The sequence below is a fragment of the Podarcis raffonei genome, chromosome Z (assembly GCF_027172205.1).
Source record: "Podarcis raffonei isolate rPodRaf1 chromosome Z, rPodRaf1.pri, whole genome shotgun sequence".
In the NCBI taxonomy this organism is placed as follows: Eukaryota; Metazoa; Chordata; class Lepidosauria; order Squamata; family Lacertidae; genus Podarcis; species Podarcis raffonei.
Window position 1 is genome coordinate 47755689 of NC_070621.1, and position 12468 is coordinate 47768156.

General features: G+C 47.0%; 1 protein-coding gene across 4 annotated transcripts in view; it reads left to right on the top strand.

Moving 5' to 3' along the window:
- Nucleotides 1-12468, top strand: part of SLC7A3 (solute carrier family 7 member 3) — a 36800-nt gene that overhangs the window by 2329 nt on the left and 22003 nt on the right. For 2 of the 4 annotated variants that reach the window (XM_053373517.1, XM_053373522.1), the window contains exon 1: nt 1020-1142. The exons of 1 other annotated variant lie outside the window; for it this stretch is intronic. The gene's annotated coding sequence lies outside the window, so the exon portion shown is untranslated. Of the gene's footprint in view, nt 1-1019; nt 1143-5671; nt 5738-12468 lie in introns of those variants that run through there. One more of the 4 variants, XM_053373518.1, reaches the window with a different exon arrangement.

Sequence of the window (12468 nt, forward strand, 5' to 3'; positions counted from 1 at the left end):
AACAGTTGCTAAGTGCACAGAAAAAAACATGCCAAAATCTTCATTCATTTGAAAACAAGGAAATTAAATAAAAAATTAACATCAGGGGGTGCCTTTCATGCAGTTTACAAGTATATTTTGCAAAATTACAAAGAAAACGTCTTTTTCGTCTTATTTTTTTAAAAAATCTAAACTAAAACAAGTTTTCTTGGATTTGCTGAAAAGCTTTTACTGTGTACTTAAGCTTATTATGATAAAAGGGTTAAAGCTCCAAACCTTTTTCCTGGTCTTTAGCAAACTTTCCGTTTACAATTTACCCCCCCCCCCCATAATTATTAATTTAATGGGCACAGTCTAACATCACAATATTATTTTACACACTGTATAAAGGAACACCATACCAGCTTAGCTGAGAGTTGGTTCGTTGAACAGGGCATTATTCTGTGTAGGCCTCTGTAGGATTTGTGCTGCGAGTATTCTGTAGGAATAAGAAACATTGGGGAAAGTTTTTTTTATGGAGGGATTTAGTGGAGAGAGACAGAGGTCATAGAATCATAGAGTCGAAGGGACCATGAGGGTCATGTAGTCCAACCCATTGAAATGCTATGTGTGGTTCGATTCGAACCAACCACCTTGAGATTAAGAGTCTCATTACCAACTGAGCTATTTGTCAGATGGAGCGCTGCTTTATGTTTCTGGAAGGAGAGGCAGCCAGTGAAGCTGTGGACAGAACTTCGCTCGGTCAGCAGAAGAGCATGAGACTCTCAAGGTCGTGGGTTCGTGCCCCACGTTGGGCAAAAGATTCCTGTATTGCAGGGGTTGGACTAGATGACCCTGGATCTCCTTCCAATTCTATGATTCAAACTGTTCCAAGGAAGGGGCAGGCTGTCTCGGACACGTGTCATGTTGCACGGTGGTGCTAGCGCTGCCCGCTTCGTTCACACGATGCTGTTCGCTGGGCAGAGGTGCCGCAAGCGTGCTCCTCTCTCATCTAGAACCTTTTGCCTCGAGGAGGCGGGCGCAGCTTTGTCCCCCCCCCCCATCGGCCCGCCCCCTCCGGTTCTCGCCACTTGATATTGCTGGCCGCCCGCCCTCGATTCTCCTTTCTGGGATTTGCTGGCTGCTGAGCTGCGGGAGGCGCCGGATCTGCGCTGCTTTGGCTGGTGAGAGGCGGGGACAGGGCAGTGTGGGGGCGCTGGGCTGCTGAAAGCCGGGGAGGCCGCGGCTCGTTCTCTTCCCCTCTCCTCACTCACTCACTGCCGAGTTGCTGCCTCTTTTGCAAGCGGAGTGCCGGGTTGCGTCAGCGCCTCCCTACCGGGAGCGCGCCGACCAGCCAGGCAGGAGTTCAACAGGTGTAGCTTCGGTTTCCCGCGAAGATTCGGGCGCTATAACTTTTTAGGGCTTCCTCCCGCCGCCTCCTCTGCGCGGGGAGGCGCGCTCTGTCCATGCTCAGACACACACATACACACACACACACACACAAAACCCCGCTTCGTGGAGGCGCCGCGTGACCTCCCCCCTTCCCTGAAAGAAGGTTCCGCATCTGGAGCAAATTGCGCCCTGGTGCCCCGCAGGTGGGAGGGCGGTTTGGGTTAGCTTGAGGCTGCCCCCGTAAATATCTGTCTGCAGGGCAGAGGGGAGTGGGACGGCATCGAGCTCGCTCCGGGAGGTTGCATCATCCATCTTTCCCCTATAGTTTAGGGAGTAAGATCCGGTTGTGAGAAAGATCTGAGCACGCTTCTCTCTCTCATTCACACCTTTTCCTGCCGACATCCTGGCTGGAGTATTCCCTGAGCTGCTGTTGATGTTGGTTCCTACCCCAAGCAGCAGACATCCTTACTGGCGACCAGGGCTGTTTTCCAAATTCACCACCCCTCCCCTGCCCAAAGCAACCCCTGCCCTTTGGAAAGGTGGACAAGGCAATTGTAGACAGACATCTGTCCCAGTATGTTCTATGTATGTTTGTGTCTCGCCCTGCAAGAGTGAAGTTCAGATTGGGGCGCTTTGGGATGAAAAATCAAATTAGATTCCTGAACATGGCAGAGGCAGCCGCTGTAAGGAGACTTGCCAGGAATTCGGAGGAGGGGAGAACAGTAGCCAAGACAGAGATCGTATCATTCCTGTAGCATTTTCATAACAACTGCCAACCCCTTCTATTGTGTTCACTCCAGTTTACTTTGCCTTACTTTGCTTTTTTGTGAGGGTCTGATTTAACTGATTCTCCTAACCTGCCAAAATGCCCGCCCCCTGCCCCACCCCGCCCCAAAATAATCATGGAACGCTGATATACCAGTCACCCAACTTTCCTGTCCATCAGTCTGATGCTGCCGGTACAATGTTATGTATGCATTTTTCATTGCATTAATTTCATACATGCACATTTTCTTGTTGGCTATCTTATCTATATCTTGCTTTTACACTTAAAACCAATGTCTAAAGTGCCTCTACAAAGAGAATATTGAGAAGACTCTGCCCGTATGATAGAATCTTAGAGTTGGAAGGGACCCTGAGGGTCATCCAGTCCACCCCCTGCAATGCAGGAATCTCAGCTCAAGCATCCATGACAGGTGGCCAGTCAACCTCTGCTTAAAAACCCTCAAGGAAGGAGAGCCCACAACCTACCCGAGGGAGACCGTTCCATGTTGAACAGCTCCTAGTGGATCTCTGGGGTGGGGAGAGAATGCAAGCAAGCCCAGTGGACGTTGGCTTGCCTCTCTGGACCCTTCAGTCGTTGGTGCTGGCTTCACAGCCGGACAACACCTTTGTGAGGAACCAACCATGTTGTCATAAAAGAATGGCAGGCTGACACATCCTCTAGAACTCTTCATTGCAAAGAGTAGGAGGGGGCGGCGGTTGAGGAAAAACAAGAAAGCAAAAAACTACAGATTTGGGCGGGGTGTTGATTCAGACTGTCCAGGCCGTGGGAAATTCCTTGTCCAATTTCTGGCTTTCAGCTGCTAAATTAAAAAAGAGTGTGGGTGCGGGAACTGAGCTCTGCCCGGAACAGCCCCTGGCACTATTCGGTGCTTCTGGCTGCAGCAGTTGCTTGGCTGAGTCCTGTTTCCGTAGTGCCTAAGCAGAGAAGGCAGTGCCTCCCTTTGCTGCCTCTGCATTGTTGTAGCTCAGTGGGTAGAGCGCAGCGCTGATAATGCCAAGGTTGCAAGTTCAGTTCCCAAATGCATTGCAGGAGGTTGGACTAGATCAGCAAACTTTTTCAGCAGGGGGCTGGTCCACTGTCCCTCAGACCTTGTGGGGGGCTGGACTGTATTTTGGAAAAAAATAATGAACGAATTCCTATGCCCCACAAATAACCCAGAGATGCATCTGAAATAAAAGGGCACATTCTACTCATGTAAAAACACTCTGATTCCCCAACTGTCCGCAAGCTGGATTGAGAAGGTGATTGGGCCTTAGTTTGCCTCCCCATGGACTAGATGGTCCTCAGGGTCCCTTCCAGCCAGTGCCGGATTTATGTATAAACTAAACAAGCAATAGCTTAGGGCCCCACTCTCTTGGAGGCCCCAAAAAAATTAAAGGGGAAAAAACCGGATGTATATTTACAAAATTTTAAGTTAGAGCTTAATAGTTATTTCACTATTAACATCCTTCTTAATTGTATTTCACTACAGTGGTACTTTGGCTTACCACCATAATCCATTCTGAAGGTCCGTTTGTAAACCAAAACAGGTTGTAACCCAAGGCGCGCTTTTGCCAATGGGGCCTCCAAAAAAAATTCGTTCATAATCCCCCCCCCCCAAAAAAGGGTTGTAATCCTAAAAAAGGTTGCAAACTGGGACACACACTTCCAGGTTCGACGTGTTTGTAATCCAAAATGTATGCAAACCAAGGTACCACTGTATTAATATACTTCTTAATTGTATTTCAGTTCAACAATTACTTTGATAAAATACATAACGTATTTTTTGCTCTATAAGGTTCACTTTTTCCCTCCTAAAAAGTAAGGGGAAATGTGTTCGCGTCTTATGGAGTGAATGCAGGCTGCACAGCTATCACAGAAGCCAGAACAGCAAGAGGGATTGCTGCTTTCACTGCACAGCGATCCCTCTTGCTGTTCTGGCTTCTGAGATTCAGAATATTTTTGTTCTTCTTTTCCTCCTCCAAAAACTAGGTGCGTTTTGTGGTCTGGTGCGTCTTATAGAGAGAAAAATATGGTATTTTGTTATGTGCAAATGGCTTTAGATACCTATTAGGTCCATAAATTACCATATAGGATATACAGTGGTACCTCTGGTTGTGAACAGGAGCCCTGTTCGCAACCTGAGCAGAATGCAACCCGTGTCTGCGGGCCGCAATTTGCCACGTCTGCGCATGCGCGAGCGGCGAAACCCGGAAGTAACTCATTCCGCATCCTGAAAATATTTAACCTGAAGCAAACATAACAAGAGGTATGACTGTATTCAACACAAAAAACAGTGACAATTTGTTGTTTACAAAGGACAGCTGGACATATAAAGTGCCCCATTACCTCCAGTAGCTTAGGGCCTCATCAAACCTAAATCCGGCCCCGCTTCCAGCTCTACAATTCTACAGTCCTGTTATTCTAATCCACAGGTAACTCCCAGTATGAAACGTGCCCTCTTAAAACTGGTGCAGTTTTATACTGTGGGGGAAAACATTAACAATACTCACTTGAAGGAATATGCCTCCGAGCACCATTGCTTTTATGTAGGTCCTTCTTGTGGGCTTCCTGGGGTAATCTGGTCAGTCATTCAAGAGGAGGAAAGTGCTGGATTTAGAGAGCTGTTGGCCGGATCCAGCAAGCTGCTCTTAGATTCTGGTGAAATCCTGCTTACGGAATGTGCTAAAGGCATGCTCTCCAGCAACTTCTGGACTCCAGCTCCTGCCAGCCCCAGCCAGTGTGGCCAGTGCTCAAGGATGGTGGGAGTCATGGCCCAGCACCAACCAAAGGGCAGCACATTTTCCTGTCTCTGCATTGGGGGGTAGCAGCTTCCAAAATCCCTTTGCAAAAAACAATTGCCCCCTTACTGGAGGCAATGCTAATATCTGTGTTCCTTAGATACACTTGGCCTTGCTGGGAAGCAGCAGGCCGGATCCCAATCCTGAGGCTATATTGAGAACAGGATGCATGAACAGGTCAGGGGGCTTCCAGGATAAGGAGTGGCTCAGTGGGGCGTTGGAGTAGGTTTAAAGGGCGCTTGTGGTGCTAGCCTCAGGATCCCATCTCGTCTGTTTATCCTGCTATTGTTACCTGTGGCACTTAAAACTCCTAGGTCTTTTGAAATCAAGGAAGGGTGGGGAAAACCCTTTCATCCCTGTGTTTGAGCATGACTTCTGCTCAGGTTTGCACCCTGGGGGCTACTTCCTGCCTGTGCCTGCCATAGCTTGGTGACGAAGGATCTGTCTCGCCTGCAGAAGGTCCAGTCTCCAGGCAAAGCGGAGAGAGCGCCTGCTCTGAAACCCCAGAGAGCTGTCACTGCAGATAGCTCCAAGCCAGATGGACTGTGGTCTGACTCTACATAAGGCAGCTTCCGATGTTCCTCGGCAGTGTGGTAGTGGGGAGCAGAAGAGGGTCAGTTGGCAAGCAGGGGAAGAGGAACTGTAACTGTACCCAGCATTCCTCAGTCTATTTGTGCCCAGGAATCAGAGTACAGTACAGCAGACCTGCTCCCAGCTGCTTTCTGACTTGCCTTGCTGTTTCTCCTCTTCCTAGAATATATCTGTGGGGAAGAAGTGCTTGATATTAACTGAGCAGCAAGCGGCTTTTGAAAACAGCCAGGTGGGTACTTCCCTTTGCTCCCAATTCAGCTCTGCGAATGTTTCTCCTGTTTGTTCTTATCCCTATTGCATGACTTCCACCGATAATATCGGGATGAGCTGAGCACTTCCTTGGTTGCAGGAGGGGAGTCTGAGCCCATGTTCACACACACACACACCCTACTCAGTCAAGCAGGATTTTTTGTAAGCCTCTGAATGACACTAAGAACACTTCAGGAAATTGTGTGCAGTCCCAGCCAGGTGTGTGTTTGTGTCTTGGGTGCTTGGAGTGTTAAGTGCACCATCTCCCAGATTTTTTAATAACTTGTGAGATGAAAGAGCCAGTTGTACAGATGATGCTCTTCTTCCTTCTAGCAAGGGGACATGGGTGGTTTAGATCTTTTCTTTGGTCCTCTGCTTCAGATCTTTCTTGTGGAGCAGCTGACTTTAAAGCAGACCTCATTAGCACCGCATTATAGATTAGCTCCTGGAGGTTTCAGAGAGTTGGGCAAAGTGCTCTGAAATGCCTCAGAGCTGCGGTTGAGTAAATAGAGCCCTAGTGGGAAGGAATCCCTTCTGGAAATTGCTCCAGTTTGAAGGCTAGTAGACTAATCTCTTCCTGGTTTGGGTTTTTTAACATCTCTATGGTTTCTGCCTTCCTCAACATGGGGATGATGGGTGGCTTGAATTGCAGCTCCCATCAGCCCCCTGCTAGCCTAGCAAAGAGCCGGGAATTATGGAAGTTATAGTCAACATCTCTGATCTACAGAGCAAATTGAGGGGCGGGGTAATGGGTGAATGCAGTTAATTGCCTTGAGGCACTTCTTGTTTAGTTGTTTAGTCGTGTCCGACTCTTCGTGACCCCCTGGACCAGAGCACACCAGGCACTCCTGTTTTCCACTGGCTCCCACAGTTTGGTCAAACTGAGGCACATACAATCTTTTGAAACACAGTGGTGCATGCTTAAACTTGGTTTTAGTCAAGCCTGAGAGCCAAGGATTTTCTCTCATCCATTCCTTAGGGTCTATAACATACTGTGTGTCATTTATGGCCTTCCTGAGCTGGAGTGTGGATCAGTTAGGTTGCTAAGCCAAGTGGCAAGGAGAATGCACTTTTACGAACATGGGAAACTGCCCTATGTTACTGGTCCACCTAGCTTAGTGTTGTCTGTACTGACTGGCAGTGTCTTTCCAAGGCTTCAGGCAGAGGATTTTCTCCTTGCCACACTTGGTGATGCTGGCGGCTGATCCCAGGACCTTTTCCACACCAAACACATGGCTCTGCCTCTGAGTTGCAGACCTTCCCCAAGGAGGGAAGTTCTGCGAGTGGGAGAAGAAAACCCAGTAACCTCTCTTAATCTCTCTGCAAGAGACATGACACCAGCTAGGACCAGCCAGTGGCATTGCATGACTTGGGACCCACCCAAAGCATATTTCATTCCGTGCCCTGGGTTGCCTCCAAATGTTGTGTAGCCTGTAGCTTAATAAGCCATGCAGAGGGACGTGTGTGTGTGTGTGTGTGTGTGTGTGTGTGTGAGAGAGAGAGAGAGAGAGAGAGAGAGAGAAAATCCTTCGCAGACTTGTCGAGGCAAAGTTAAATGAGTTGAGCAGCTGCAACAGAAGGAAGAGGGCTTGCTTTTCATCTTCAGTGACTGGCTGATGCAGTTGGCTGCCTCTTCCTGCAGCTCCTTGTAACTGTCCAGGACTTTTGCCCTCATCAGTTCACGCTCAGATGACTCTTCCTCTGTGACCATCCCTCACTGAGAAAGAGGCCGCGGTAAAAGTGTAACTGCTCAGTGAATCATTCCTGCCCAAAATGGGAACCGGCGAATTGGCAGGGTGATGCCCCAGTCTGTCACGGGGAGTGTGGCTGTGCCTATCCTACAGGCTATTACTGGGCTGTTCTTTATCTGATGTTTCCGACAGGGCTTCCAGAGCAGCATGAAGGGTCTTGTCTGCAGGGTAGGGACTGCTGCTCTCCAGGGAAGAGATCGGCCTGAGGTTCTATACTCTTCTCTCAGAGTCTTTGCAGGGTGGAAGCCTAAGGCACCAGGAGTGGGAACCTGGGAGGGTGACTGGAATAAGCGACAATTGGCATATTGAGTGGCGACTGCAATGGGTACAAGCCAAGCACCCCATGGGTTCAGGAGGGCCCCACACACTTTTCTCGGCCTTCCCGCAGTCACCCATAGACAATGGCAGCAAATCTCTGCTCTCCCCTGAAGTGGCTGCCCACCACTTTTACTGACCCGAAATGCAATGCCTTTGCCTATATAGCTAGGTGATTTCGGCATTGCATGGTGGCCACCATGGAGAAGAGCCAAGCTTGGTTCTTATTCAAAAGTGCATTGCCACTGAAATGCTGCCCAGTGGAGAGCGGCTGGCAGGAGAGTCAGTGGGGTGGGGAGTTATTGCATAGAGGTGGCCATGTTGGGGTGGCAGTTGTAATGGCAGCACTGTGCCAAGGAGCCCCTGAGATCTGGCACCAGCTCTGCAGCAAGGGCTCTTTCAAGGCCTCAGCTCCACTTGAACATGGTCATTTCCAGTGTTGCTCTTCCCACAAGCAGCTCTGCTTGTCCTTCTGTAGGTGTGTGCTGTTTCCTTAATAAGTTACGCCTCATGAACGGCTGCCATCATAAGGAGACCACCTCTCCGTGTCTGCGCCTCCCTGTTGGGACTCACGATGGGAGTAGCAGGTGGTGGAGCTCTTCAGGGGGTCTGGCATTGCTTGGGCTTGGCAATTACGTTTCCCTCTGGAGCAAACAGATTTAATGAAAAGGAGAAAATGGGGGTGGGGAGGGGAAGGGACTGAAAAACAAGCAAACAACCAAGACCTGTTTCTTGCATTTTGCAACTTTCATTAATGCACCTGTGTTATTTTTTTTAATCAACACATCTTTTTATTGTGCAGGACTGAGCTACGGTCTCAAAAGTCCTCCTGATCAGGAGAACAAACAAGGAGATCTAAGAGCTCAAAATGCTAATTCCACAATAAACCAACTTTTCAGTTAAGCTTTTCATTTTAACCCATCCTGTCTTCAGGAGATTGTAAGATAATGCATTTGGGAAGAAAACCCTGAAACGAACCATTAATTCTTGGTACCCGCAAGACACCCCTTAACCGATAACACATGAGTTGTGTTTGTTTGCCAAAGTCTAGATTATTGTCTTTGTCTCCATAGCTCATTAAAGTGCAGCTCCCACATTCAGGTGAAAATTGCCAACTATTTCTCCCTCTGTCTCTGTCTCTCTTTAAAGGAATGATGGTTTGTATTTCTGACAGCATCATGCCACTCAGGTGGCTTACCTACCTCTGGCCTGCTTTTGTCCCCCGAACCTTAAATCCAACATGTAAATACTGGGAAACAACCAATATAAAGGGAAAATAAGAAATGGGAGGACATTTTTATATATTTCATTTATTTCAAAATATTTGGGCAAAATCTTCCCAATGCAGCTTATAGAAGAGCAAAGACATATAGACTGTAATAAAACCACAATCCAAAACTAAAAATAATTGCTATTACATTATTAATAATTTGTCAGGTTTTCCATGAAGGTGTCTGAAAGCGACTTACAAGTAGAAACAAGAAAATTATGAAATATTAAAAATAATTATTAAACATTGTATAAGCATTGGGGCAGTAAAACAGTAGCACTTAAAAACAACACAGGAACACTGCATATTAAAAAGCAGTGTTAGCAGGGAGGAAGTGTTCAGACTCTTGTTTAAAAGTCACTAGAGTCAAACCTTGGTTTCTGAACGCCTTCGTTATCGTGCATTTTGGCTCCCAAACGCCAAAAACCTGGAAGTAAATGTTCCGATTTTCAAACGTTTTTTGGAACCTGAATGTCCGACACGGTTCCGCTTGAGTGCGAGAAGCTCTTGCAGCCAATTGGAAGCCACGCCTTGGTTGTCGAACATTTTGGAAGTCGAACACTCTTCCAGAACGGATTACGTTCAACAACCGAGGTTTGACTGTAACGTAGAAGCCATGCATACTTTGCTAGTGTGAAGGAGAGCCATATGCACCTGTTTCTAGTGGCCACAAGTTTGATGGCAGGCCCCCATGCAGGGCCTTTGAGCTTAATCTTAAGGCCTGAACTGGTGTGAGTATCCAAATAACCTGGTCCCAAACCACTCAAGCCTTTAAAGGTGAACACCAGCACTTTAAAGTGGGCCAAGAATCAGGACATGAACAGCAAGCCAGTGTAATAGGTGTTATGTGCTTTGAATAGCTAGTCCAGTCTTTGTCAGCCTGGTGCCCTCCAGATGTTTTGGACTTCAGGTGTGGCTGGGACTAACATACTCTCCAACATTTCTCTGATGAAAATCAGGACATCCTATTCAACAACGGTTGTGGTTGTGGTTGTTGTTGTTTTGTTGTTGTTGTTGTTGTTGTTATACCTCGCCCATCTGACTGGGTTTCCCCAACCACTCTGGGAGGCTTCGAACACATATAACAACATAAAACATTAAACATTAAAAAAACCTTCCCTACACAGGTCTGCCTTCAGATGTCTTCTAAAAGTTGTATAGTTACTTATCTATCTCCTTGGCTTGGGAGGTGCATAATTGAGCCATACCCTCCAACATTTCTCCGATTGAAATAGAACCTCAAAGCCAAAGTGAGAGCATTTGGGTCAAAATTAAGGGAGAGAAGAATAACAGTGACCTCATTGTGGGAGTTTACTATAGATCCCCAAGCCAAACGGAGGACATAGATGATGCCTTCCTGGAACAGATGGCCAAGCATGCAAAAGAAAGGGAGATAGTAGTAATGGGGGACTTCAATTACCCGGATATTTGTTGGATGTCAAACTCAGCCAAGAGCATAAGGTCAAACAGATTCCTCACTGGCCTTGCAGACAACTTCATTGTCCAGAAAGTGGGAGAAGCAACAAGAGGAACAGCCATTTTAGATCTGGTCCTAACCATTGTTGATGACCTGGTTAGTGGGGTAGAAGTGAAAGGATCATTAGGCGCGAGTGATCATGCTCTTCTGAAGTTTACTATACAGCGGAAAGGAGCAGCCAAGCATACTAGGACTCAATTTCTTGACTTTAAGAAAGCCGACTTCATAAAACTTAGGGAAGAGCTGGGTGAGATCCCATGGACAGTAATACTAAAAGGAAAATGATGGCTGGGAGTTTGTTAAGAGGGAGATAGTAAAAGCACAACTTCAGGCAATACCAATGAGACGGAAACATGGAAGGTGCCTAAAGAAGCCAGGGTGGCTATCTAAAGAACTTTTAACTGAGTTAAGATTAAAAAAGGATGTGTACAAAAAATGGAAAAGGGGGGAAACCACCAAAGAGGAATTCAAACAAATAGCCAGCACGTGTAGACACAAAGTCAGAAAAGCTAAAGCACAGAATGAACTCAGGCTTGCTAGAGAGGTTAAAAGCAACAAAAAAGGCTTTTATGGGTATGTTCGTAGCAAAAGGAAGAACAAAGAAACAGTGGGGTCACTCAGAGGAGAAGATGGTGAAATGCAAACAGGGGACACAGCAAGGGCTGAACTCCTCAATGCCTTCTTTGCCTCAGTCTTCTCCGATAAAGAAAACAATGCCCGACCTGAAGAATTTGGAGCAAATGATTCAGCAGAGGAAACACAGCCCAGAATAACTAAGGAGATAGTACAAGAATACTTGGCTAGTTTAGATGTATTCAAGTCTCCAGGGCCAGATGAACTGCATCCAAGAGTATTAAAAGAACTGGCAGATGTGATCTCAGAACCACTGGCAGTCACCTTTGAGAATTCCTGGAGAACAGGCGAAGTACCGGCAGACTGGAGGAGGGCAAATGTTGTCCCTATTTTCAAAAGGGGGAAAAGAGAGGACCCAAATAATTACCGCCCAGTCAGTCTGACATCAATACCAGGGAAGATTCTGGAGCAGATCATTAAGCAAACAGTCTGTGAGCACCTAGAAAGGAATGCTGTGATCACCAATAGTCAGCATGGATTTCTGAAAAATAAGTCATGTCAGACTAACCTGATCTCGTTTTTTGACAGAATTACAAGCCTGGTAGATGAAGGGAACGCAGTGGATGTAGCCTACCTTGATTTCAGCAAGGCATTTGACAAGGTGCCCCATGATATTCTTGTAAAGAAGCTGGTAAAATGCGGTCTTGACTATGCTACCACTCAGTGGATTTGTAACTGGCTGACTGACCGAACCCAAAGGGTGCTCATCAATGGTTCCTCTTCATCCTGGATAAGAGTGACTAGTGGGGTGCCACAGGGTTCTGTCTTGGGCCCGGTCTTATTCAACATCTTTATCAACGACTTGGATGATGGACTCAAGGGCATCCTGATCAAATTTGCAGATGACACCAAACTGGGAGGGGTGGCTAACACCCCAGAGGACAGGATCACACTTCAAAACGACCTTGACAGATTAGAGAACTGGGCCAAAACAAACAAGATGAATTTTAACAGGGAGAAATGTAAAGTATTGCATTTGGGCAAAAAAAATGAGAGGCACAAATATAAGGTGGGTGACACCTGGCTTGAGAGCAGTACATGTGAAAAGGATCTAGGAGTCTTGGTTGACCACAAACTTGACATGAGCCAACAGTGTGACACGGCAGCTAAAAAAGCCAATGCAATTCTGGGCTGCATCAATAGGAGTATAGCATCTAGATCAAGGGAAGTAATAGTGCCACTGTATTCTGCTCTGGTCAGACCTCACCTGGAGTACTGTGTCCAGTTCTGGGCACCACAGTTCAAGAAGGACACTGACAAACTGG